Source organism: Vicugna pacos, chromosome 19, assembly GCF_048564905.1.
Source record: "Vicugna pacos chromosome 19, VicPac4, whole genome shotgun sequence".
NCBI classification, from domain to species: Eukaryota; Metazoa; Chordata; class Mammalia; order Artiodactyla; family Camelidae; genus Vicugna; species Vicugna pacos.
Genome location: NC_133005.1, coordinates 29,240,082 through 29,267,300, shown reverse-complemented (window position 1 = coordinate 29,267,300; position 27,219 = coordinate 29,240,082). Strand labels below are relative to the sequence as shown.

The following is a 27,219-nucleotide window of genomic DNA, read 5'->3' as shown; positions in this document are numbered from 1 at the left end:
CATGGCAGCTCTACTCTGGCCCCCAGGGATCTCTGGCCTAGTGTGTAGATGGAGAGGCAGAATGAGGTGGCTTGGACTTGATATATGCCAGCCTTCACCACAGTGATTCTATGATGTAATGCTGCCATGAACTGCTGTGCAGGTTTTGCACTGCACAAATCTAGGAAGTCCCTTTCCCCTTTGTCCCATTGACTCTGATGTGGATGGCACCCCTAGTGCTATACAAGGCAACCCTGCCCCATCATGCATGACATGCCTGTGCTTTAGAATTTCTGAGCAGTTTTGTTGTATTCTTTGTTCATACAGATTTCTGGGCCCCATTCCCAGAGATCTGAATTCCATGGTTCTTAGGTGGGGCCTAGGGATCCATTTCCATAAATACTCCAAATAATTATGATGCAGGTCATCTGCAGAACACCCAGTAAGAAACTCTCCTCTAGAAATGGCCATGATTCTTTGGCTTTTATAGTAAATTCTGGACAGAAGCTGGTATTCCTGAATTTTATTCCTTTCTCCAAAAATGAGAGTCCAGAAAATAATTCTCAGGAATTCAGAGTCATAGTGAGCTGGCTTTCAGAGAAATGTCCTTTTGGATTATATCCTGGCAGAAAGAGAGGCTAACTTCTGGGCCTTGCAAATATGAAGTCAAAATTGTCCTGAACATCAACGAAACTATTGTCCTGGCAGTAGGTGGTGGCCTTTGCTTCAGGAAAAACCCTAGAGTTGGCAAAATCCCTATAAAAGGACACCATGGGAAGGTGACTGTGGAGAAGGGACCCATGCACCCCCCAGAGCAGAGCTGACTGCTGTCTCCAATAGCCAGGATTAAGTGCTTGCTGCCTCAACTCCTTTCTCATAAATACGCTCCAGTACCATCTGCTGGAGGAAGTGTTTTCTCCCTCCCACAGACATATATCTTTGACTTTCTAATGGAAGCCAAGTGGAACTAGGATTTGTTTCACAGTCATTTTGCTTAATGCATTCTTATCCACACAGGGGGAGAAACTGCATTATTACATTTATCCATACAAGTAAGAAAGATAAACTCAAAGGGTTTCTCTCTAATTTTCTGGTCATTCAAGTCATGTGTCCCTGACATACATAATATGTCCATACCACTCCCGTACCACTATGCCTCTGTTTACAACACCCCTGAATAGAACGTCCTCAGACCCATCTCTGCTTCTTGAAATCTTTGCTTATCTTTCCAGGCCCAGCACAACTGATACTTGACCGGAAACACTTCCCAGAGAAAGTCCCCAGTGAGCGTTAACTCTTCTGTCCTCAATTTTGTAATCACATGATATCCCTTCATCTCACCACACTCCGCCTTTGTGCACAGCCAGCTGCTTATACACCCGTCTCTTTTGTTGGAACAGAAACTCCTTCTGGGTAGGGCCTGGGCGCCGGTGGGTGCTAAGGAAACGTGTACCGAAGGCAAGTTTGCCACATACAAGTTAACGCAGCTCTTGGTAACGTGGTGATATGACAGGGTTCTAGTAATGCATGTTAATTTGGGGAGATGTGACTTGATGAGAAATGGGGGTGATTCAAAAGAACAGTAGCTTACTTACTCTGAAAGTCATGTGGAAAATGAAATTAATTAGCCCAAGAATATTGTTGAAGAAACGCCTTTCCCTCTGCATTAATGAAGAAGCAAGACTATGTTGAATAGAACATCTCAATTCAATAGCAGTAGGTTCCCTGGGTTGCTGCATCACGAAGCAGTCCAGCTCAGTTTGGCTAAGAGCCACAATCTTAAGCCAGGTAGTCTTGGGCTTTATTTTTACTACACCACTTACCAGATGCATAGACTGGAGCCAGCTGCTTAAACTCTCTAAACCGCCTCAGTTTCCTTATCTGTAAAGTGGGAATAATAATGATACTTTCTTCCCAGAGTTGTTGTGAGAAAGGACCGTGTCTGTAATGCGTACCCCACTGCACTTGGCATATTGTAAGTGCTTAATAAATGTTGCCTGTCATTATAATAATTATTATTTAATCTATGGAGCAAGGGGTTTCCTAAATTTGAAAACAGTCTTGGTTGGCTTTGCACAGGGCCTGTTCTGAACGGTAAAGAAGAAATTCTTCAGGCATCAGGATCCTAGATGTGGAGGTCTCCATCCCAGGGTGTCCCCTTATGACCTCTCCAGCCAGGGGAACAGGATTGCAAAGTAACAGCTGGTAGAATAACCCACATGCCTCGCTGCCCCATTTTCCAATCACTAGGATGCTTCAGGTAGCAAGCAGTTCAGCCCTCTTCTTCTGATGTCCTAATGAGTGAAAACCCAAAGAATTCAAGTTGGCTTCACCTAAACATAGGCTACCAATATGCAGAAACTCCAGCAAGCAAGCTAGGCTCAATTTGATGGGAACCCAAGCCTGCCACCTCCCTGGCCAGCACATTTTAAAGACACAAAACCAATCAATAGAGAGCATTCAGAGGGTTGCTGCCAGTGGCTAGGAGAGAACAGATACCGAGAAAGTCATAACGATGATAAATCCAGGCTCTGCTCCTCTCTGACTAATGTAGGCACTAAAACACGCCATGAATATCCTGCTTTGAAACGTGTCACGCCTCTGAGGGGCCAATCAATCTCCGGCTCTCAGTGGACCACATTAAAATAAATTTGTCACTGTGAGTTTATGAAATATTGATGGTGTTTTTTAGTCGGGGTGTTAGGAGGTGGAAAGGTGTATCAGAAGAGGGAGGCAGTGAGTGGGAGGGTTGCTTTAATGAATTATCTCCAGCCTAGGAAAGGAAACATATGCAGAGGCTGGAGGAAGGGGAGGCACAGAAGAAAATACATCGGCGTGGAGAGCATAAAGCTTAATGAAGGAGGAAGCCCGGAGCTGTGATGTCTAAACTGTGCTACAAAGAACACTCATGAATAGGTACTCTTGGGAGGAGGTTGGGCGAAGATGAGGTTTTCCTGGTAAAATGAGGTTGGAAAAATGCATATCCAAATCCAATTCTTGGAGAGACGCGTGCACACTGACATAATCAAGGTTCTGACAAGTCCTGCAGCAAAGAAGCTCATTTAACTTTGTTTGACTTAACATTTCCCAAACTTATTTGGCTTGGTAAAACAGCATTTCACTGGACACTAGGGTTCACTGGGAAACAGTATGGAAACACTGGCCTAAACCTTGCTGTGCCAAGTGTGGTGTGTGGACCCAGCATCACTACCACCGGGGAGTTAGCTAGCAGGCCACATCCCGGACCAATTGACTCAGAATCATTAGAATCTGCATTATAACAAGATTCTGGTGATTTATGCACAGTGAAGCATGAAAAGGCCCAGGGTAAGTGATTCACCAGAGAAAGAAGACAAACTAAGATCTGACTGGTAAAGAAAGATTTCTGCTTGTAATCCTGCCCATGGTCCACGATGGTGACCCAGGGACTATCTGGCCTCATCTGGGGCTATTTGTCAGCCAAGAATTCACTCACAGTAAAACGAGTAGGAATGATGGAATCCCGGCGGTCTTTTGGCATTTGCAAAGCCAAGAGCCATGAACACCTCCCCCAGCACCAGAAAGGCTGAACTCAGGTCATCAACCTTCTCAAACCCTCTCAGCCATCTCAGGCTTGTCACTTGGCCTTCAAAGACTCTGCTAGTGTCTACATGTAGAAACTGGAGTGGAGAAAAGATGGGGAGCCAGCTAGACCATCCCTGATGTACGGTGGGTCGGGGCTCAAACTCTAGACGGGCACAGCCCAGTTCCACGGCTTACTTAGCTGTGTGATCTTGGGAAGTGACTTTACCTCTCGGAGCCCCGAAGCCCTAGCTGTCTTGTTCACCATAGTTCCTAGCTCTTAGGGTTATTTGTTATTGAGAGAACTCACGAAATTGGGTTGGGAAGACACAAGGCAAATAATGGACACTTAATATGGGTCTTTGCTTCATTTCCATGTGGGGTGATCCCACGTGGACAACTGAGTCAATTTTTTGCTTTTCTGCTCCTTTTTTAGCAGCATAAAGAGTCGTTCCGGCTCTGGACTTTGTTAATTACCAATGGGTTTTCTGGTTGATGGAGGAGGCAGATAAGATTCCACTTCCTCTGGTGACTTCTGAAGTTCTTTGTCCCCTGGAATTGCCTTCCCCCATCCCAGAAGGGAATTGAGACTCAGGAGCCATGTCTGCAGACCAGCACACTCTGCAGCCCAGCTCTCGAAGTCTCTTGACCTTAGCTTATTGACCCTCAGGAACTCCCCACTTCCCTGGAGAGACACTTGGGGAAATATTTTGTTCTTTTCCTTAAACAGCCAAAAGAGTGCAAAGGAAACACCAGCCCCCAGTACCCACAGTGATGGCCTTCTTCCTTCCTCATCTTCCAGGTGACGTGGCCAGGACAGGTTGCACTGGACATCTCTGCTTCCACTCCAGATGTCTAAGCACCACCTGCTTCCTCCAAATCCATCAGTTAATTATCCTCTCTGAATCTCAGTTTTCTCTTCTGTAAAATGGGGAGAAAGAGGTCCACCTAACACAGTGGAAAAATTTCTCTAAATCCCCATTTCCTTGTATAGCTTATAAAGTCATAAGAATTCAAGTAAGCTGTCCAGCAAGCCAGCCACATTCTTACGTGCATATCCAAAGCCAGGGCAAATGGCGAGTTTCTGGCATACGAAGATTAGCAAAGCAATCTCCTTTGCCTCATGAATTCACAAGCCATTAGAGGAGGGTGTTATTTGAAGAGCACAGAGGATGGAGCAACCAATTTTGTATTGTGAAAGGGCAGGCGGGTTATACTGGATGGTTAAGCAGTAGATAGTCTCCAACAGTTAAGTGACAAAATCAGCCCAACCAGGTGACTGTCATTACAGTAATACACCAAGTAAAAACTAGCCGACTGCCTGACTTTTCAACAAAGCAGGCTGGGACACTGCACAGATTGCACATGGCTTTAGCCCCCTCTATGCCTAAAATCTTTAGAAGGTTTCCTCAGTGTAGTTCCCACAACAGCCATAAAAGTGAGAAAAAGCAAAGAAGTTTCAAAGGAACCTTTGATTACTAGCTGCCCACATGCCTAACACCCACTGTGGTAGATGGTATTATCCTGCAAAATATTTACTGCCCTTCCTAAGAGAGAATTCTGTATCCTTCTTCCACTGAGGTTAGATTCGGCCATGTAACCTGTGCTGCCCCTCCCTGGAAGGGGATTATTTAACTCTGCCTTGTTGAAGTCAAGAGTGGCCATTTGACTTCCCTTGGCCAATGACATATGGGCAGGAGTGACTAGTGTCACTTCTGAATAGAATCTTTAGAAACCAGTTCATGATATATCATGTCTTTCCTTCTAGCACAGGCTGACAATGTCACATCATCCATGAAGGCTTCTTCAGCAGCCTGGATCCCAAAGTGTAGACAATGTAGAAAAGAACCATACCTAATGTGAAATGTACATTCAGGGTGAGCAAGAAATAAAGATTGGCTGTTTTAAACCACTGAGATTTGGAGCATGTTTGTTACCACAGCCTAACTTAGACTGAACTGACCAATACACCCATCCAGCAGTATGAAATAAAAACGAACTGCAAAGAATGACTTCAGGCGCTTTTAACACATAGAGATGCCAACAACTAGTAAAGAAGCAAGATCCAAAGAATTTCCAGGAATGATTTGGCAATTTGTCTACTCTTAGAGTGGTGGTCCTCAACCAAGGTTTGTTTTACTCACCTGCGACATACGGCAGTCTAGAGAAATTTTTGGTTGTCGTGACTGGGATGATGCTAGTGGAATCTAGTGGAGAGACCAGGGATGCTGCTGAACATCCTACAATGCACAGAACACCTTTCACAACAAAGAGTTCTCCATCTCCAAATGTCAATTGTTCTGAGATTGAGAAATCCTGCCTTAAAGAGAAACCAGGAAGAGGGAAGGGAGAAGTAGGCTATATATCATATTTAACAACAGAAGCATGTAACAGCTACATACCATTATTGAATTTACAAAATGTTTGCTCATACATTATCTCATTTCACCTTTCCAGTTCTCATGAAGGATAGGTATTATTGCCCCATCTCGTCAGTGTAGAAACCCAAGCGCACACACTTACTTGAGGACACATGTATAAAGGGAGGATTTGAATTCTAACCTAGTTTTGCTGCCCCACTTCCCTACCACGTTTCATTAAACCATGGCTATTTGCAATGTCATTTCCTCCTGGACATAGATCAATATTCAGTCATTCACTCAGGGGCAGTGTCTAAAGACAGATTTGGTTAATTTCTAAATCTTTCTAATCCCTTTGAACATGGGGTTCAGCAAAACAGGCACACTGCTTGGTGCATTTGTTTTGATAAACATAGCTTTGTTTTAATTATTTATGGTGATACCAAGTGCAGAGTAGTCAATTACCTTGGTATATCTTGTCAAAGTAACAATGCCTTGGAGAAGCCTCTAAACCACCGACCTCTTAAATCTTTGCTGAGAAGTGGAGCAAAACCATGGCAGGGCTTCTGGTGGAAAATCATCTACGCCCGGTCAATTAGCCAAGCCACAATGCTGCGTGCTTTCTCCTGGAGCATCCCAGTGGCGCAAGAGGGTCTCTTTCCATGAGGCTAACCAACAAAGGCTAGCAAAGAAAAAGGCAATGGCATGTCGACTGGGAGAAAACAGTCATCCAAAAATACCAGTGCAAGTCGAACAATTCCTCACTGACAAAAACATGTGCAGTCCCTATCTGGGTCCCTTAACACACATAGAGAGAGCACAAAACTAAACTCTGTCCACATTAGTCATCTGTGCTCAACCATCGCCAAGCCTCAGGCAAACCTTCCAAGTCTATCCAAAGACTTTTAACTACTAATCCTGACGAGTAGCCACTGCCTGAATGCCAGTTAGAGACATGTGAGACGATAATAATAACAAGAGACAGAAATCAATACGTGTTCTCATATTGGTATATGGATAAAAATAATTTTTCATCAATATAATTATCATATTTTGCAGTGATTGGTACTGTTATTGCATTTGGAGGCTGCTTTCATGGCAACATATTAATCTGGCAGAAATTAAAACAAAGAATAGAGCAAGTAGGGAAAACAGTATAGAAGCTCCTAAAACATTGAGAATAGAGCTGTCATATGATCCAGCAATCTCACTTCCGGGTATGTGTCCGGTCATTGTCTGAAAGAGGTATCTGCTCTCCCATGTTTATTGCAGCATCCTTTACAATAGCCAAGATATGGAAACAACCTTTGTCTGTGGATGGATAGATGGATAAAGAAAATGTGAAATATACATTTTTTTCAACCTTAAAAGAAGAAGGAAATCCTGCCATTTGAGACAACATGGATGAAATCGGGGGGCATTATGCTGAGTGAAGTAAGCCAGACAGAGAAAGACAAATACTGCGTAGTATCATGTATGTGTGATTTAAAAAAATCAAACTCATAGAAACAGGGAGTAGAACGATGGTTGTCAAGGGCTGCGGGACAGGGGAAATGGAGAGAGACTGGTAAAAGGGTACAAACTTCCAGTTATAAGATGAATAAGGGTTGAGGATCTAATGTATCACATGGTGGCAATAGTTGATAATGTTGAAAAAAATAGAATTGAATGAGAAGTGCATGGAAAAGGTATAACTCCAGGCATATGTGTAAACTTGATTTCTGCCAGTGATTTGAACACAAGGTAATAAAAAAAGGACGAGGTGGAGTAGACAGAGCCTGTTGGATCTAAAAGACTGATAAGATATGGTGGCTTCCATCCATTTTCTGTAACAGTGTTTAGGCAGCTTCCCACAGAGATGAAGCCACTAATTTGCACAACAGATGAAGAGCCTCCTCCTCAGCATATGCTGTGGATGCCCCGCCCCACTTCCGCTCGGCCCACCAGGGTTACCCACAGTGGCAGATGGAGACGTTTCCAGGGCACTGGCATTCCTACCTGCAGTGCCTGCTCCTGCATGTCTTTCCTCTTCTGCCTAAGGACTTCATCTAGCACTCTTTGAATTTGTTCACCTCTTGCAAGCACAAATGCCCCCAGGGGCAACTTCCAACCAATGGGGTATGGAAGTCAGTAGATTAGTGTCCCAGCCTCCCAGCCTCCAGTGAGACGACTTTAAGATACATGCTATGCAGTATCCAGTTGCCCACAGCTATAGCCTTACACTCACTAGCATGCCGTTTATTTGGCTTTTCTTCTTCCCCTGTCCTGCCTTCCCTACCTCCTCACTTGTGCTTTCCAGGATCATGATCCAGTTAATTACAGAGCCCACATTCAAGTCCTTGTCTCAGGAGGATGTGAACAAGAAACCTACCATTCAATAAAGTTGGACCCAAGACTGCAACCCTCCTTGAGGCTCAAGGGTGTAAGAGGCTCACAGACAATGGACAAGGTGAATGGGAATAAAGCCGGATGGCAGGGAGGAATCATGAGCTAGGAAGCAAATGCTGAGAAGGAAGAAGGACACTGGAGTAAGGAGGTCAATGCTACCTTGAAGGTCTGAGGGTTGAAGAACATTTGGTTCCATGTAGCTGGACAAATCTGATTCCAGGTTCTCCCTTGAACTGCAGTAACTGCCTGGTTCTAATCACTTTTTTCTAGCTTCATTTGAGGGAATTGCCTCTCATTGTGTACATTCTTGGCAGAAGGAGGGTTAGAGGTGCCCACTTGCCTTTTCCATTTGGGAAGCAAAAACAAATGATCCTCCTTCTTCCAGCCACCGAATAGTCACAAGTAGGGGCAGATAAGTGGCTGAAGGTCAGAAGTCCGACATTCTCCCTGAGGACTGTTAAGTCTTGGGAGAAGAAATCTGGGTCAATCCAAAGGCAGAGTTCTTGAGTAAATTACCTTGCCCCTCTGAGCTTCAGTTTCCTGTTCTATAAATTATTTCACTATCTACTTCATTAGGCTGTTGTGAGGCTTAAAGTAGATAACATATATGTTATGTTATGTTATGTTATGTTACATTTATGTTATGTTACATTATACATACATGTGTTACTTATGTAAACTATATGTAAAGCCAGTGATAAGTGTCTGGCACACATATTTTTAGAGATTCATTTCAAATATGCACTGAACTAACTGTTAAATAGATTAAAGTTTACATTTAAAATGTACATTTAAATTAAATTATCAGCTCAGAAGGACAGAGTGTGACACACACCACTCCAAGATCACCAGTCTGAGCCAGGTGACTGGGTGGGCTGGACACTTAACCATCCTTCATGGCTGCTCCATTTTTCTCCTTGTCTAGGTTGTGGTCTCATCCAAAGAGGATGCCCTCTCCCAATGAAGGATGTCTGTTCTTTCATCAAAGTTAGGTAAGAAGCTCTCTGCCAAACCCACAAAAAAGCTTTAAATTCAGTCTGTAGGAGAATGTGATCACAGAATTCACTAGGAATAAATCCAAAGAAATAACCCCTCCCCCCAAAATTGATAGACCCAACTATAGAAATTTAAAAATCAATAGCAGCTTGAGAAAAAAATTTCCAACATGTGTGACAAAGAGTTAATACCCTTAAATTTTCTTAAGAGTCGGAACACACTTAAGAGCAATAAGAAGACAAATGCTGGGGTGGAGGGGAAACACAGTCCAAAGACAGACAGAGAAAGTTCACATAAAAAGAACAATAAATGGTAAATAAAGACGATTTTAAAGGTTCAGCCTACTCATAATCAAAGAAATGCAAATTAGGACAGCAAGGTAATTTCATTTGTAATCTACTACATTTGCAAAGATTAAAGAAAACTCCATGTTAGTGACAGCTGAGCAAGTCCAGATCTCACAGACTGCAGGTGGGAGTATAAATTAGTTCAAAGTCCTAAAGGGTAATTTGGCAATATGTATCAAGGATGCTGAAATTATTCATAGCCACATAAGGATTTCATCCTAAGGAAATAATTGGAAATGTGAACAAATATTTATTTACAAAAGTGTTCATCATGAAATTACTTATGATGGCAAACAAATGGAACAACTTGACTATAAAGCAACGGGAAAGTGAGTAAATAGCATATGGTGTGTCCATATTGCAGAATATTAGGAAGCCATTAAAGAACATACTGAATAGAACAGGTTACAAAACAATTTGTAATATAATCCCAACTGTGTAAAACTGAAGTTGTATTTACATACACTGTGTGTGCATAGGAAAAGGAGGGACACTTCGTATTCTAAAATGTTCTTTACGGTTACCACAGAGTGATAGGATCGGAAAATTAATAGGACTTCAGAGTCCACCCTGGTTTGGTCTTGGCAGCAAGAAATAAGGAGAATAGAGACATCGACCCAATCAGGTGGAAACGCAGAACCTTTAAAATGCCAAGAGTTTTCTTAGTGATACCTGATGCTCATGCGTCTATAACATTTGGGTGACAGAAATTTAAGAACGAAAAAGAGGATATGAGAGTAGATCTGAGGGAGATTTTTAAATTAATAGACAAAATGCTTCTCAGTTATATAATCAATGGTCTTGAAAAAAACACTGTAGGTAGTTTTCAAAAAAAATTACATTATAATGACCAGAATTGGTTCAATAAGTATTAGAAAATCTGAATGCATTGATCTGGATGGAATTTCTTGCCAATGCAGTAAGTTAGGAAACACTATTTAACCACCGACAAGAAGGAATCAAAATAGGTATTATTTGCAAATGTTATTATTGCAAATTTAAAAAATATAAAATAAGCAATAGAAGAATTTGAAAAACTAACAATAGAATTTAGTTAGATAACAAGGTATAAAATAAATATATATAAATCTATAGCTTTCCAAGAGATCAACTATAGATATTCATAAAATTTAATGAAAAATATTCAATCCAGAGTAAAAAGATAATTGATAATCATATTTAGTGCCCCAAAGGATCTTCTGAATGAATCTTTCTGGACACCAGTGGTTATGCATAGCACCAGGGTCACGGACTGCTTCCCCTAATTCTATGCTCCTAACCCTGGCTGTTTTAGGTACTTTAGGAATGATTTTATCATCTGAAGCATATTGAAAAATACCAGGATTTTGTCTACACTTCCCATTTGGTTAAACTCAAACTTTTGCTTTTTCCTTAGTGGAATTCCATATTGACGTAACTTAAACAGCCACACTTGGAAATCAGTCATTGCTTTAGTTAAATGTTATGTATCTGAGTAGCAGTTTTCCAGAACGTAGAAATTGGTCACCCCAGACTCTCCCATCTTTGAAAATCCAATGACTTCTTCTCAGAGAATGCTAAGGCAATAATGACACTGTCACAACTCATTTTTCTACCTGCGGCTGGAAACTGTCTTTTGACATTTTTTTTATAGGGTACATTCTAAACGTAGAAACATTAAAACATATAAGGTACAGGAGCATGCATCTTGGAGCAAAGCACAGGGGATTAACCTAGAAATTTCTTGAACACAACCAACTGACTTATGAGCCCATGAATAAAAGGTAGGCCAACCAAATCTGGCTGCATCTACCAAGCCAAGGATGGGGATATTTTGTGAAAAGGATAATGGTAATCATCTTAATAATGCTGGTGGCAGTGAAGGGAGTGGATGGTGAAGAGTGGAGCCAGGGACAGGAATGGGAATGGATGATGGCGGGCTTTGGGTTGGGAATGAGGATGAGGAACGGATGATAGCGGGCGCTGGGATGGAGATGGGGAAAACAAAGACGGCGCACCACCGCCTTTAGGGTGAAAGTTTCCTCGTGAAAGCCTGAAAAGAAGGAAAACCCTCCAGACTCCTCTCTTCCCCCGGTTAAGGTATCTTGGGTGTGTCTGAAGAAAGCATTCAGCTTCGTAATCTTTGGAGGAACATTCTTCATCCGAGACTCCCCTTATCCCAGATGACCCAAGAATTCCTTCTATTTCATCTTTCTAGTAAAACTTCTAGGGGGAAAAAAAAAAACTTCTGAACCAATTCCAGTTCTGATAAGTAGATCAGTCTCATGACTTGACCCTCAGCCTCAGTTCCACGCCCCCCCCCCCCCGGTGGTGAACACGTAAGGAAGCAAATCTCATCAGGTCACCTGCAGAAAACTGAACAGAAGAAAAGGCTAAGAGTTTCAGTAGCCTTCACACAGCAGCTATGGGGAGAAAGGTGTAGAGAAACCTTTGTTTGACACAAGATATGCAGGCTCTCTCCTCTGTGTTTTGTGTATATTCTCATTTAATTCACCCAACAACCCCACATGATAAGATACTATCACCCCCATTTTACAGACGAGAAATAGGGGCTCATAGCCTCTCTTCCTCATTATACACCCCTTGGAGGCAGGGACCATGACAGTTTTGCACACCAGGCCATCTCCAGGGTCTAGCATGTAGCTGACACATAATAGGTACTCAGTGACTCATTTCTAAATCAATTACCTCAAAATAGGAACACCAGCCAGCAAGTGGCAAAGCCAGGACTCCCACCCAGGTCCGCTCTTCCTGTGCCGTTATTGTTCCAAGACACCTCTGAGGATTTTAGGTTTGCCTTGGGTTTTCAAAGGAAATTTTTAAGTCAAGTCAAAACTTGCCTGGTTCCCTATTCCCTCCGGAAGCACCCTGGTATGTTTCGAGGGGAGAGGCACATGGGGAAGATGAAATTGAGGAGCAGGAGCAGTTCCAGACATGACTGAAGTCCCCCCAAATATTCCCCGTGGGCCTCATTACACATTTGAGCAAACATTACCTTCACTCACGGCTAAATTTCCTGTTTGCTTGGCTGATCAATTCCTCATCAAATTTTAATGCAGGGTTCAAACCGTCTGTGGTGTTTTAATTAGGCCTAAGATTGCAAAGTGTCTGAGGCAGGGCTGAGCCTCGTCCAAATCCCCACTGCCCGCTGGGGTGCTGCCAGGAGAGGTGGCGGTGTGGGCTGAGCAGCGCTGGGCTGGGCAGATCCTCTTCCTAGGCGCGCTGTGCTCTCTAGTGGCGACAACCTGGAGAGAAATGGCTGTGCAGCCACAGGGGTTTTGAGCCCTGATTCCCTCCAGCCCCTAAGGATTCACCAGCTGCCTTGCCTCTCCAGCTCTCTTTCTTCCTTGCCTGCTTCCTCTCTCTGCCCTTCCTATGAAACAGAGCGTCCCAGTGATTTGATGGAACAGGCAAGCGAACACTGCCGGACACAAGTTGTGTGCCTGGCACTGGGTGAGGTCATTAGAAGCAAGAGAAAAATAAGACACAGGACCTGCCCTCAAGTGGCTCATGATGGAGAAGACGGACGTACGCACAATTCAGCATGGTGGGTGATGTGACTGAGACATCTATGTGGCACGGGTGGTGGGTGGCAAGGTGGCAGCCCCAGGTCCCAGATCATTAGGACTGGCATGCATTCATCAGAGGCCACAGTAGTTCTTTTCAGAGCCAGCAAGTGAGCCAGATGGTCCGGACATTAAGGATATTGATGGATATTGATCAAAAGGGAGCAATGGATGGATCTCCATGCTCAGTGTCCAATATCCACCATTACTACTGCTGCTTCCCCGCGTAGACCCCTTCCTCAGCACAGAGCCTCAGGAAAGCTTCCCCTAAGCATTGCTTCTACCCCTGATAAAATAGATCAGGATGTCAGAAACTAGCCACTAAGAAACTTTTCCTTTTGGGATGTCTCTCTCCTTGTCCAGCCTAGGTCACGTGAAGTTGTAGCTCATTTGCCCTTTGGGATACTCAGTGTTCAGTACCACATTCAAGGCTCTGACAAGTCCTGAAGTAAAGGAACCTGAATCACTGTTTTTAACCCTGTGTTCTCCAAGCTAATCCGCACACAGAACTCTTTTTTTCCCTGGAAACCCTAGTTAACATCTCCCTCTGTCACTTATGTTTTCTGAATCTAGGCTCTGCACAATAAAACCTATAATGGGTCAGGACAAGTCACACTTTCCAAAGGACAGCATGAGGTCGGTCACAAAGTGCTCAGCATTATAGCCAATGGTATGTCAACACGAACCAAGTCATTGTTAATTTGATATCCAGGTATGTTCAGTCCTGACAGCAAAGGCACAACTTGGTAAAACACAGCTCTCATGGGGACCAGGTAGGGAAGCCTGCCCAAGTTCAACAGAAGTAGTGAGAAGAGATTGGGACCTATATGAAGGCTCACTGATTAATGCTTTTATTAGATTCAGGGAGGCAAATGGTGAAATTTCTGTTTGATTAAAATGAATCTGTTTTTAAGGCATTCGCTACTAACAGAATGTAATTAGCTGAATACAGTGGTTTCCAAACCTGGCCAAGCATCAAAATCACCCGGGGCATTCGTTAACTGTGCCGACTCCTGGGCTTCCCCACTCAGCATTCTGATTCCAGAAAATGAAGGCATTGCTGACACTGCATCGCTAAAGTTCCCGTTTCCCTCAGCTGCTCTCTGTGAGAAACCAGTTCCACAGGAGGCTAACACGTCTTACCCCAAAAGCATTCAAGTAATAATAGCATGTGTTGAGCTCACAGTGTGTGCCAGACATCTTGCCGAGGGAGAGAGACAAAGAGCATCTTCTTTGATCCTCATGCAGTCCAGTGAGATTGCCTCCCACTTTCCAGACAAGGACACCAGCCACAGAGAGAATGATGACTTGCCCACCGACACACAGTCAATAATGGTCCCATCCTTTGAGAGGCCAGAGGTGATGGCTGAGGATGCCTGATGGAGCGGTGGCATCATTCACTGAGATGGGAAATAGGAAAGGGAGCTATTATGGGGAGGAGGGGAAGGAGATGGTGGGTTCAGTTTCAGATATGCTGCACTTGAGGTGCTGTGAGATAGCCAGGTAGAAATGACCACCAGGCATCCAATGTTTGAGTATAAGGACCCTGGAGGAGATTTGGGCAGGAGTTAAAGAGTTGAGAGTTGACGGTGCCCAGATGATGGTTGAGATCATTCCAGGCCTCTGTTTCCTCTTCTCTAAAATGGGAGTTAAGAGTCATCTCCAATATGCCTTGTGTAGATTCTTCAGTAAGTTAAACATAGAAATACTACACGATCCAGCAGTTCCACTGTTTGATGTATGCCCACAAGAACTGAAAACAGGCATCCAAACCAAAATGTGGACACAAACGTCCAGAACAGTTCTATTCATAAGAACCAAAAGGTAAAAACAATCCAAATGTTCAAAAACTGACGAATAGATAAACAAAATGTGGTATATACATACAATGGAATATTATTTGGCCATAAAAAGGCATGAAGTGTTAATACTTGCCACAACATGTCCACAACACATATCAGCAGATAATACATCATGATGAGCCTCAAAAACATTCATGTAAGTGAAAAAGTCAGACACAAAAGGCCGCATAGTGCATGGTTCTGTTTTAAATTCTAGAATCGGTAACTCCATAGAGAGAGAAAGATGATCAGTGGTTGCCAGGGGATGAGATGTTAGGGGGAGTGGGGAGTGACCGCTTGATGGGTACAGGGGCTTTTTGGGGGGTGGGGGGGAATGATCACAGTTCTGTAATACACTTGGTTCTGCAGGAGGACATCAGCCAATGGAGCACCGCAGCTCTTTATTCCAAAATTGGTAAGAAAAGTCTGGTTTCAGCACTTTGTTATTTGAAGATCCATTATAGTTTCTGCTAACTAACCTTCCTTGGACAAGCCCTTGGTTACTCTGACAATGTACCTTGTATAAATTCAGCCATAAAACTGAAAAAAAACAGAAGTTCTGGGACTAGCTGTTGATAGTTTTACAACATGATGACTGTACTTAATGCCGCTGCAGTATGCACTTTAAAAGGGTTTAAATGATCGACTTTGTGTTACACATATTACACAACCAAAAATACAGCTTATTCAGAAGTCACAAGACCAGATGTAGATTTCAAAAGTCATCCATTGAGGAGGAGTCAGAACTAGTTACAGGGCTTCGAAGAGAACTTGGGAAATTTGATGTTACCCTTGACAAAATACAGTCTAGTTCTGAAGTAGGAAAAGCAACCACGTGATATCTGGAGTCGTCTGTGTGCAAGAGGCGTGGGCAAAGGGCTGAACAGATTCACACAACCTTCATTGGATAAACGTACCCGCTCCAGAGCACAGCTCACTTAAAGCAAGTGACCATCTGCCACCCAGTGGATATGCCTTCTTGCCTTCTCCCCTGGTAAATTGCTCCAGCCAATTTTGGGGCTTTGCTGAAGCCGGAAAGAAATCAGAACACCATCCTTGTCAACTCCTTCCCTCTCCCTGCTGCTCCCAATCCATCAGCAAACTTTATCAATTCCATCTTCAAAATCTGTTTCAGATGCGTCCACTTCTCTCATTCTCCATTGCCCCTACTCGCGGTCAAGCCACCATCCTCTCTTGCCTGGTGTGCAGAGCATCCTCTGTCTCCTTTCTCCGCTCTCGCATCCTACCAACCATTCTCCAAGCACAGTAACCACAGTGGGCTTTTCCTTCCAAAGGCAAAACTGATCATGTCAGAGGAGTAGCACGTGGACACCTTCACCAATAACTGTTCCTTTGGGTCCAGAGCCCTTCCTCTGGGATATTTTCAATTCGTGCGCTTGGCCAGCTGGTTGGAATTCGTATCTGTTTGCTCGGGCTGCCATAAAGTGCCACACATTGGGTGGCTTAGACAACAGGAATGGATTTTCTCACAGTTCTGGAGGCAAGGAGGCTGAGATCAAAGGGTCAGCAGAGTCGATTTCTTCTGTAACCTCTCTCGTTGGTCTGTAGGTGGCCATCCTCCCCCGTGTCTTCTATTGGTGTCTGTGTCCTAATCTCTTCATATAAGGACACTGTCATATTGGATTAGGACCTCTCCTAATGACCTCATTTAACCTTAATCACCTCTTTAAAGATCCTGTCTCGAAATAGGGTCCCATTCTAAGGTATGGGAGGTTAGGATTTCAATGTATTAACTGGGGGCGGGGAGTACAATTCGGCTCACAACAGTCTGCAACGTGCTAATTGCCATAAAAAACAGTTCGCTCAACTTCTCTGAGCCAACTTCTCTGCCTCTTCCATCCAGACAGATTCTACCCGCCTCTCCAAGTGGCAAGAGAAAACACATGGAAAGCCCACGGCTCCCTGCCCTGGTGTGGAGTCAGCACTGGTCCTCAGGGACTTTCCTTCATGACCCCTGCGGGTGGAGGCTCCCCCGTGGGGAGGCACTTGGAAAAGCCAGCCCCACAGACGCCACCTCCAACTTCAAAGGGTTAAGGCAGCAGGCAGACTTATCGACTGGCGCTCCTTGGCCGGCCTGGGGAAGCGTGACTGATTGGAAGCCTGTTCCGAGGAGCCCGCTTTGTGGGCCCGAAATAAATAAGGGCCTGTCGATAGCTCAGATCCCCACGCATCGACAAAGTCTGCAGTCTCAATAGGCAATTAACACTTTACAGGGGCCATTACCCAGCGGCCTCCCGCGTTTGACTGCACATTTTCTGCCATCAGCTCTGGTATTGAAGCTTCTAAATAAAAACATAAAAGTGAGCTAGAGCAGGCCGGCGCCTGGCCTGACTGCAGTCACGAGGCCCACACACAGCACAGAGATCATATTTCCTCTCTCCTGCTTGGGCACCGACCCCCCTGTGCCCTCAATCCTGTACACACGCACACCTGTCCACACACGTGCATGCAGGCCATCTCCCGAGTGTGTCTGGGGAGACACCAGTGGTTCCTGGAGGAGGGGGAGGTCTGGAGTCAGACTGCCTGGGTTTTACCTGCCGCCAACACATTAACCGTGTGATCTTGCACAAACTGCTAAGCCTCAGTTTCTTCATCTGTAGAATGGGACTAAGAATGGAACCTCCTTCACAGGACTGTTGTGAAGATTAGATGCTTTTAGCACAATGCCTGGCACGTAATAAGTCCCCAATGAATGTAAAAGGCATCAATCACATTGTATCATCACTGGTAGAAGAACGCGGAGCGTCTTAATGCCAACTCAGCCCCTGCGCCTTTCCTTCCATTTCTGCCGCAACCCATGTCTTGACAGAGCAAGGCATGTGCTCACTTGGGGGCTGGCTAGATGGACCCCGCGTACATACCTCCTTGGGCTGCCCCAGCTGATTCACATCTGGGAACCCTGACCCTGAAGTTCCCACTCCAAAGATGCTTGTCTTTGGATTCCTAGGAGTTAAATCCATGGGCACAAGTTCAAAACAATAATCAGGAACTCCATGGGGTCACAAATTGTGGGAACCTCCTTGCAAACTCAAGATCTCAGAGAAGAATGTGGGGCTGTAGGATTGGCCAGAAGCACCGCCTTCCAGGAGGACGCCGCCAGTGGGGTAAAGCCACAGTGAGGGCACAGCAGCCCTACCAGAAGCACCGTGGGCTCAGGAGCAGGGGGCCACTCCCAGCCGGAAGCTGCGGGAACAAGTACCAGCACTGACGCCAAGGACATCATGGAACCAGAGCATCACCATCCAGACCAGAGCTTTTATACTGTGTCCACGGAGCCCCAAGGGGTTGAGGAAAGGGTGCAGCGCCCACAGGAGCTGTTCCCAAAGTCAGGAAAGCAGATGGGAGTGATGGGGGTGGGCACTGAGCCTCTCCCCTACTCAGACTTCAGCATCTCCAGTTCTGCCTGGTAGGCCCTCTGGACTCCTAGAACTTCACACAGAGAAAGAGATCTGCAGTCAAAGCCACGTGTTCAAATCAATGATCCACCCCAAGGCACGGATGGGAAACTCAGGTGCCTCTCCCACTCAGCAAAGCCCTTAGAAGCACACAGAGTTGGTGAAAGGGATCCACCAGAGTCTGAACTTTACCTGAGCCCTGTGATCTTGGAAAGCAGGGAAGGTTAAGAAATCCTGCCACCCTTTTGTGTTCCAGGGAACAGAGTACCTCCTGTCCCCATGTGACTAAGGTTTAGAGTCACAGATGCCCCCCTTGTCTAACTTTGACAAGCCAGATACAGGCATTCCACGTTCCTATTCTCTGCCTCATAAGTGATTCGTTGAACAAAGTTTCTTCCTTGCAAATTCGGATCTGTTCTGTGCTGGACAGGACACAACAGCGCCCACCACTGAGGCCACATCGACAGTGGCGGGGCCAGAGCTCAGGCCTCCACTCCCAGATTCGTCACTTCCCCTAGGACTGCAGTCCTCTCTGGTCTCACCCCCATGTCTTTCTTTACAGCATCCCTCCCTTCTCAAGCCCTCCATCCCCCTCTCAAATCCTGTCCATCCTTCCGAATTCACCTATTCCCTCTGTCTTCCCTGTACACTTGGATTCAGTAGAAACTTGTATTTATCAAATAAACATCTCTCCACTTATTCACTTGGATGTGAAATGGGCTCTAGGCTGTGTCTGAGATCCCAGGGGCAGCTTCATGGGCATCTACAGGGTGATCAATAGCAGATCATCTCATAAAGACACATACAGTCAGTTCAGGAACAAGGGGTTGCTTGGTAAGGCAGAAATTTAATTCTTCCACAAGAGCAGCTGGGGACTCATCTCTGCAAAGTGACCCAGCAAAGCACTCTGCCTTCTTAGCTCTGAGAAGAGCAACTTTGGGGACTCTCTTGGTTATGCAAATTAGGTGGGAGGAGACATTTCACTCGGCGGAAAGGTGTAATGAGTGCCCTCCTCACCTGACACAGGGTACTTCTTCCACTGCACCTAGGGATGCAGAAATATCTTAGTAAGGAGAAGTGAGGTAATCTTTCAAGGAACCAAGAATTTCCTGGGAAGGAAGGGACTAAAATCCTGAACTTGAGCCCAGGCATGAAGTGTAACATTATTGGAGCATATTTCACTTGATTGGATGGTCTGCCCATTTTCAGAACAGAAGGACAATAAGGGCTCCAACCAGAGGAGAAGGGACCTGGATTGGTAGCCCATGTTTGCCACCGGGCTGAAGGTTTCGCAGTCCTGGGACGTGTAACCAAGGCTGTAACTCCTCAGAGCCCAGCCACTCTGACCCAGCTGCAGAATGAGTGACAGAGCATATGACTAAGAAATAGGATACCCGATGCCCTCCTCAACTCCATGTGCTTGCCTCAACTCTCTGAGCTTCTGAGTAAGAAAAACAAAAAAGCTTCATTTCCATCCTCCAAATCTTGCCTGAAGCTGTCTTTTGTGATGCACCCTAATAGGAAATATATAGGTAAAGGAATTTTTGGAAACGCAGTATAACTTAGCCAAGTTGACACATCATGAAACCAATCCAGCTAAAACAAACCCAGTGGGGCGTACCAACACCTTGATCAAACCATGCCTGAAGCCTGGAATCTCTGAACTAGTCAGTTACAGCCAATAAATTTCCTGTGTCATTTAAGCTAGTGTAAACTGGCTCTTTTAAATTTTGCAAACCAAAAGTATCATTACTGTGATAGGCAGGGAATAACATCAGGGTCCAGCACTGGGCTAGGAAGAAGAATGGGGAACCCAAATACCCTATAGAACGAAAAGCAGCACAGAATAAGAAAGACTGAGTTAGCTCTTACTGTATTAAGCTAAGCTAAGGAATCTTGTCCTGGAGCCACATAAAGGGAACTCGTAGTCTGACACTAAGTGCTCCAGTCCACAGAGCTCACCCCAAACTCTAGAGAAAGGAGCAAATACTATACGATCCACTCCTGGAGCACTTAGCCAGTCTCTTCATGGCATTTCTGTCCTCTGTGGTTGTTAAGCTAGTTCATTTAACTTTTCACATCAGGCTCTTGTCATTCTCATCACTGAAAATGACTCAGTGGCTTCTACTGACTCTTATAAAGAATAGAACGTAGGTAAAACATTCTCTGACATAAATCATAGCAATGTTTTCTTAGGTCAGTCTCCCAAGGCAAAAGAAATAAAAGCAAAGATACACAAATGAGACCTAATCAAAATTAGAGAAGTTTTGCACAGTAAAGGAAACCATAAGCAAAATGAAAAGCCAACCTACAGACTGGGAGAAAATATTCACAAAAATGCAACCAATAAGGGCTTAATCTCCAAAACAGACAAACTGTTTGTACAACTCAACATCAAAAAAACAAACAAACCCATCCAAAAATGGGCAGAAGCAGGTAGAGCTCAGGGGTAGAGCATTTGACTGCAAAAAATGGACAGAAGACCTAAAAAGACATTTATCCAAAGAAGACATGCAGATAGCCAATAGGCACATGAAAAGATGCTCAACATGGCTAATCATTAGAGAAATGCAAATCAAAACTACAATGAGGTAGCGCCCCACACAAGTCAGAATGATCATCATCAAAAGTCTACAAATAATAAATACTGGAAAGGGTGTAGAGAAAAGGGAGCCCTCCTACACTGTTGGTGGGAATGCAAATCAGTGCAGCCACTATGGAGGACCGTCTGGAGTTCCTTAAAAAGCTAAAAATAGAATTATCATATGATCCAGCAATTTCACTCCTGGGCATATATCTGGAAAAGATAAAAACTCTAATTTGAAAAGATACATGCACCAAGATGTGGAAGCAACCTAAGTGTCCACTGACAGATGACTGAATAAAGAAGATATGGTGTACACACACACACACACACACACACACACAATGGAATATTACTCAGCCATTAAAATGAATGGAATATAATGCCATTTGCAGCAACATAGATGGGCCTACAGATTATCATACTAAATGAAGTAAATCAGACAGAAAGACAAATATTATGCTATGAAATATATCACTTATTTGTGGCATTTAGAAAATGAGACAAAGAAACTTATTTGCAACACAGAAACAGACTCACAGACATAGAAAACAATCTTATGGTTGCCAGAGAGGGAGGGGGAGGGATAAATGAAGAGTTTGGGATTAACAAACACACACTACTATACATAAAATAGATAAATAACAAGGACCTCCTGGATAGCACAGGGACAAAAGAAAAAGAATAGGTCTTAACAAATACAAACATTAAGGAATAATGATTAAAAGAACAGTCTTTGAAGGAAGTTAAATCTACATTCAAATCCTGGCTCTACCACCTACTGAATATACTATATTGAGCCAAGTTACTTAATCCATCTATGCGTCGATTTCCTCATCTGTAAAGTACAATAATAACTCCGATCCCACAGAGTTACCAAGAGGATTAAAAAAGATAATGCACAAAGACTTACATAGTGCTGGCACTTAATAAATTGTCCCTCAATAAATTGCTATTATGACTATTCTTTCCACTGCTATTTTAAATGTTCTATTATTACTACTATGGAAGAAATATGACTTCATTACAAATGATTAGGAAAAGAGAAGAAAGTGGGAACATTACGCTGTATTAAAAAGCATGATGTCAATCTCCATGTTAATCTTTTGGAACAAGCTCTAAGACGTTGAGTGAGGGGGAAAAAGCCAGTTGCAGAACAGACTATATAGGAAGCCTATGTTTGTGTAAAACTGATATAAAACACAAGATACACTCGTATTTATAGATACATCTTTCTAAGTGCATAGAATATGGCTTGAGTAACACACAAGAGCCTGCCACCAGAGGCTGCCCCTGACCAGTATGATGAAGATGGGGTGAGGCAGGTCAAGGAAGTGAAGGGACACTCACTTTTATGTAGTCTAAATTTTTACTGCAAGAGTGTGCCCTGAATATTTATATCAGGGGTACAAGTCTTATAAATGTCAACAATTACTATTCTTTATCCTCTGTAAATCACTAGGTCTCTGGGTGTGGCCCTCAAACCATCAGCCTCATCACCCACACAGGAACGTGTTAGAAATGCAGATCCCGACACTCTGCTGTAGACCTGGCAAACCAGAAACTGGGGGCGGGGCACAGCTATCTGTGCTTTAATCAGTCCTCTGGGTGATTCTGATGCACTTAAAGTCTAAGCACTGTTCAAATGACCCTGTTTTGCTAATGAGCCTCCTTTCTACTTAGTAGAAAAATCTGTTCTTGCTGGTTCAAAACTTAGCCTCTTTGGAGCTCCATTGCCTTGAGATGTTACTCACCTGCCACCTCCTGCCTTCTTCTGGAACCAGATAGAGGTGATGGGTGCACAACATCATGAATGTACTAGATGCCACTAGATTGTACATTTTTAAAATGGCAAAAATTGTCAATTTTATGTTGTGTGTATTTTACCACAACAAAACCCCATAATCAAATCAAGTGAAGTGTCACTTCTGTCCCAAGGCTGTTCTTAACTCACAGGTGAGAGTTCACCACACTCGGGTCTGCAAGGCTGGACACAAGAACCTTGAGGGGACAAAGTTACAAGATGGGAACATCAAGGGTTCCCAAGTCACCTTCCAGGTAGAACCATCAAGAAGAGTCATCTGAGCCACAGCAGACCGTGGCATGTGAGAGGTAAGCTTTCACTTTGTCAGATCAATGAGATTTGGGATTTTTGTTATCACTGTATACCTTTCCCTATACTGACTAACACATCACCCGTGTGACATTGAGGAGACCAAAGAACCTCTCTCAGGCAGATTGCTCAGCCCCATTCCCCACTGAGCACCTACCTCATTAGGGTTTTCATGCAGTTTAGAGATGATGATCCGCATAAAATGCAGAATACAATGCCAGGTACGTGCTAAATGCTCAACAAAGATTAGCTATTTTAATTTTTTATCATCAGACACGTTAACCATGGCCCCACTATCCTCACACGACCACCATCAATGCTTTGATGTCAGGACGTCCCATATTTTTCCTAGGCAGATTTTTACATACACATAAAAAATCACTCACACCATTCCATACATTGTTGGCATTCCACCTGGCATTTGATAATAAGCATTTTTTCATGTTCCTGTGTATCTTCCCAACCACCATCATCATTTATGGTAAGCGTTCTATGGGAAGCAGTAGAGTTGAAGGACTTCTCATGCTTCTAGTTTCATGACTCCCAGAAACCCTTCCTTAATCCATTGACTTGCCATCAACAGTCTTCAAGCTCCCCCTGCACAATAAGGAATTTGGGGCTTTCCAAAAGTTACCCAGGACTGCCTGGCTGTATGCAAATCAGATGCCACTTCATCAGTCAATTTAAATCTAATGTCAGGTTCTTTTAACAGCTAAATACTTCCCCAGGAACTGGCCTGTCCTCCCTGAAGCTTACACGGCATGTTTCCAAAAGGTAAAATGTGCTCGAACTGCTTTGCTTGCAAAATAACTTGGCTTCTGTCAAACTCCAGTTATTCTTCCATGTTAATAAATGCCACAGGGAGGAAGGCAGAAACCAACGGTCACATGTATACGTACGTATATTTATGTTCGGATGTTAAACATGCATGGAACACAGGTATTCATTCATTCACTCATTCATTTAATAACTGTGGTGGAAATTTTTTACTGTAACAATATAAAAGTATTTTATTCTCTCCGAAGAAAATGGAGAGATGGAGACCAAAGACATCTCATGGATCTCAGAAAAAAATGCCAAAATTCTTACCATGCTTTCTAACGCCCCACATGATCTGCCCCTTCAGCTCTGATCAAGTGATGGTTAATTTTATGTGCCAATGTCGCTGGGTTAAGAAATGCTCAGGTAGCTGGTAAAACATGATTTCTAGGTGTGTCTGTGAGGGCATCTCCAGTAAAGATTAGCATTTGAATTAGTAGACTAAGTAAAGAAGACATCCTCACCAATGCAAGTAAAATATCATCTCCATTTGCGCATTTGACAAGAGCAAAAGATTTAGATGTTATGGTAGAGACAACAATGCGCACCCCCCAGTCAAAATGTCCATGTCCTAATCTGCAGAACCTGTGAATACGTTAAGGCTACATGTCAAGGGTTATAGATGGAATTAAGGTTGCTAATCAGCTTACGTTAAGATAAGGAGATTATCCTGGATTATCCAGATGGGCTCAGTGTAATCACAAGTGTGCTTAAATGGGGAAAAGGGAGGCAGAAGAATAGGAACCAAAGAGATAACACTGTGAGAGACATTTGACCAGCCATTCATTGTTGGTTTTGAAGATGGAAGGGGACCAAGAGTCAAGGAATGTGGACAGTTTCTAGAAGCTGGAAAAGCCCAGAAATGGATTCTCCTTTAGAGCTTCTAGAAGGAATTCCACCTTGTCAACACCCTGCTTTTAGCCCCATCAGACCCATTTCAAACTCTGACTTCTAGAACTATAAGGTAATAAATCTGTATTGTTTTCAGCAATTAAGTGTGCGGCAACTTGTTACAGCAGCAATGGGAAACTAATACAGATTTTGATAACTGGAAGTCGGATGTTGCTATAACAAATACCTAAAAATGTAGAAGTATCTTTTCAGATAAGGATACAGAGTCTGAAGACATGGACACGTAGAGGGTGACGGAAAGGCAGTACTGATCCCAGCCTGAGAGAATGGAAGGCCACAGTTAGAGCTGGTTTGGGGCAAGTCACGCTGACCCCTTGACAAAGCTTCCGGAGAGCTAGAATCCTGAAAATAGCCTCCCTTCTGAGCACAGAGAGGCCACAATCTCTGACTTCTGGGTTTGCTGCTTCTGTACAAAGCAAGACAATTCAGACTCTGTTTATCCATTAAATACAACCTGGAAGGCATTTATGTAGCCTTCTTCAGTGTCGGGAAGAAAAGGGTTAACCTCCTCTCTGCCTAATGTGAGTGTCCTCCTCTCTCTCTATGGGGCAGAAATCAATGAAGGCTGTTTTCATCCAAGTGAAAATAAATCTTAATCACCTTTGTAAAGAAGGAGACGATAAACAGCAGGCAGCGTTCTAAAAATGAACTCCCCTATTTAACAACTATGTGCTATTTCTTGAACGATAGCAGAGATGACATCACATTCAGGTTACAGGGTGGGCATCATCAGCTGCTGATTAGGGAGCAATCGAAAGGGGGTAGGAAAGTAAATGAAGGTATATAAATAGGTTCAAAAAAGTTTGTGCAGAGGGCTCTCTGAAAGTGTAAGGCATAGGGAAATGAGAAAGCCAGCCACACATTTCTAACATCAGGGACTGATATCAAAGAGGATATCCAGGTACCCCCTGCATTCCAGGTGGTGCCTCCAGCATCATGTCCTAGGCTGGATGGACTCTGTTACTGACCCATGAGGCCATGGTAAACCATAAAAAATATCTGCTCACATCCCTCCTGATTTCTCCCACTCTCACATCTCCCTTGCTATCCCTAAAATCTTTGTAGTACAACTTCCAACTTCCTTCCCTTCTACTACTGAAGATGCCTGCTTGATAGCTCTCAATGACTCCATTTTCCATATTGTTGGAATTATTTACTCCTTCATTACCTGTAAAGAGAGTATACATTCTCACTGACTTTGGGCCTGAACACTTGTCATGCTCTGGCCAGTGGCAAGTGTACAAATGTAACATATCTTATGTCTGTGCAGAAGTTAAGATGTGTGGCAAGTTTCTACCAGATCTCATAATCTTCCCTTCTGTCATGAGAATAGTGTGCCCTAGATTAGGATGACTCCTTGCCTCCTTCAACATGAATCCCAAAATGAAAATCTTACTAAACAGAGCTGCAGCCAAACTGCAGTTGCTAAAATGTTATGTAAGAGAGAAATAAATTGGGTTGTTATGAGGTACTGATATTTGAGGGACTGTTCCTTACCACATCTATCAAAACCTGACTATTGCACAGCCTACTTCAATGACTTCTCCTCGATTTTTATCCTGCTCAGCATCTGCAAGGACATTTCCCAAAGCATGTCTTCAGAGCCATAGTCATGAAAGAGGTTTAACTGGAATAGGGTGAAATCCTACACAACCACTCTTGGAGATTCAGAGTGCCCATCAGTGTATTAAAGGCTCTAAGAAGTCCTATATTATATGGAAGTGGTTAAAAGTGTTTGGAAGTGGTTAAAAGTCATATTGCCCAGATTTGAATCCTGGATCTACAGCTGCTTACTAGGTGAGAAGTTGGAGCGCTTCATCTATTTGAGCCTCAGTGTTCTCATTTGAAAAATGAAGACAATAAGAGTACCTTCACTGGGTTATTGTGAGGATTAAATGAAATTATGTAAATGAAGTACGAATAGACCACTGTCTATGTCACAGAATGACCTAGCCTTCTCCAAACTCATATAAATGTCATATAAAATCTTTTAAAGTATTAAAAATATATGTATAAGCATGCTCAGAAATAATATTCAAATCTCTTTGGGGGAATGGGATGAAATTCCACCATTCAGTGGGGTGGGGGAGGCTGGGGGTTCACCAGGCACTGAAGCTAGAATCAGGTTGTGAAGATGAGGAGCTCAACTCTTAAAGAAGAATAGGACAGGATATTCTTCATGCATGGTGGGGAAAAGAGAGTCTCCTGAGTGAGGCCAGGGGCTGGGACTGTGCCCTGCAAACAGAGGTTGAAATTTTCCATCATTTATCCAAGAATTGCAGCCATAAGTGAGATGTGGACAAATGGTAGAAGAAGAAAGCAGAAGACCCATGTATC

At 43.7% G+C, this 27,219-nt stretch overlaps 1 long non-coding RNA gene across 1 annotated transcript; it reads left to right on the top strand.

Moving 5' to 3' along the window:
- Positions 1–15,384: 15,384 nt before the first annotated feature.
- Positions 15,385–26,591, top strand: LOC140687283 (uncharacterized). Its single transcript, XR_012061473.1, has 4 exons — positions 15,385–15,453; positions 22,977–23,150; positions 23,864–23,925; positions 26,450–26,591. It is a non-coding gene; the product is annotated as an uncharacterized lncRNA (long non-coding RNA).
- The last annotated feature ends 628 nt before the right edge of the window (positions 26,592–27,219 follow it).